Source organism: Dioscorea cayenensis, chromosome 16 (assembly GCF_009730915.1).
Source record: "Dioscorea cayenensis subsp. rotundata cultivar TDr96_F1 chromosome 16, TDr96_F1_v2_PseudoChromosome.rev07_lg8_w22 25.fasta, whole genome shotgun sequence".
Classification (NCBI taxonomy): Eukaryota; Viridiplantae; Streptophyta; class Magnoliopsida; order Dioscoreales; family Dioscoreaceae; genus Dioscorea; species Dioscorea cayenensis.
In genome coordinates this window covers 16,874,471-16,875,904 of record NC_052486.1, presented here as the reverse complement: position 1 = coordinate 16,875,904, position 1,434 = coordinate 16,874,471, and the positions used below count along the sequence as shown (strand labels likewise).

At 45.5% G+C, this 1,434-nt stretch overlaps 1 pseudogene; it reads left to right on the top strand.

The window, feature by feature from the left end:
* LOC120278564 overlaps nt 1-646 on the top strand; it is a 1,988-nt pseudogene extending 1,342 nt beyond the window's left edge.
* The last annotated feature ends 788 nt before the right edge of the window (nt 647-1,434 follow it).

The window sequence follows — 1,434 nt, the reverse complement described above, 5'->3', positions numbered from 1 at the left end:
GAAAGTTGCAAGCCACTCCACTACTGGTACAGAGGCCAGATAGAAGGTGGCTTCTTCTAGATGTATGTTCAGGCGAAGAACAGATAGAAGCTAGCTCTTGTTTTGGTTGCAACCATGCCCATATAATATAATTTAGCTGACCAAAGTAAAGTGGTCTTACAAAAGAGAAAAATTAGAGGATAGTAAGTAAGCTTAGAGTTCTGATCCAAGTGACATGCCTTTTCCACTATTTCCAGAGAAAGGTTGCTCATCCAGTCCTGCAGATCAATTGTTTATGCGACAGTATGATGCGCTCGAAAATCTATCTTTCGCCTCTCCTCCTTTCCTTGTCTGCATTTTTCTTGATTTGCTTCTTCGAGCAAGCGCTTGATTCACCCCTTGTTGCATTTCGTGATCCTCCGCTTCAGGATGCCCACCTTTTTGAGATAGCCGAGATTCGACGTTGATTTCTGATTTCAATGTCAGCTCCAGGTTTTGGGCGGCCCATCTGGCTAGTTTAGCTATCACTGTTGGAAGCCACTGCGGTTGTTCGGCTGCGTATCTCAAACTAACCCTACCTATTTCATTTTCCTTTCCTGTATCTTTCTATCTATAGGTTGGCTTCGTGCAGATAGATGTTCGCCGTGGGAGATGGATGCTTCTTTAGGTATGCCTTTCCCGGTTGCTTCTTCCTTTATCTATCTTTTCCATCCAGTGCCCGCAATGCGTCAGAAAAATCTTCGTCTTCGATGCAACGCAATAAAGAAGTCTAACTCTTTCTCTCAGCTCATGCGGTCATTGATTCGAGTCAGGGGGTCATAGTTCACTAGAAAGCCTACGCCCGTCCATTCCTTGAAAGCTTGATCACGCCCGCCCCCGCCTTTCATCTTGCCCTTGTTACGCAAGACGCCAACAAATCACCCTCTCACTTAAAGGGCTCTATTCGGTCGGAACCGAAGTCGTCTTGCTTTAGGTTCTCGAACCTTATCTCTAGGATTCCCTGCATTTCACCAAGTCATCGCCAGCAATCTGCTATTATCCCTTGGGCGAGTTCCTATCTTTTTGTCTTGCCCAAAAAGCAGTCTCTCATTGGAGAAAAAAACTATCCCACGGCAAGGCAGTCCAGCTGCTTTCTTTATCTCGCTTGCCGCGTCTAGCGTCTTTCGAGTGCCCCAGGGGGTTAGACCGCTTGGGTTAGATTTTTCTAGCAGTCAACGTTCTTCTCCCATTAGACTTGTCAATCCTTTGTTTGCTCTTTTTTTCCTTCTCTCTTCCAGTTATCTCTTTATTTGACAGGGGGCGGAGAATACCACTCTCTCAATAACAAGAGCAACAATTCCGTTTCAAATGGTTTGAGCTTGGAAGCAACCTACTATCTATCGATAGGTGAGACTGCTATTGGCTGCTTCGCCTATCTATTCTATTATGTATGGCCGGCTTGGAGACAGAAGAGGA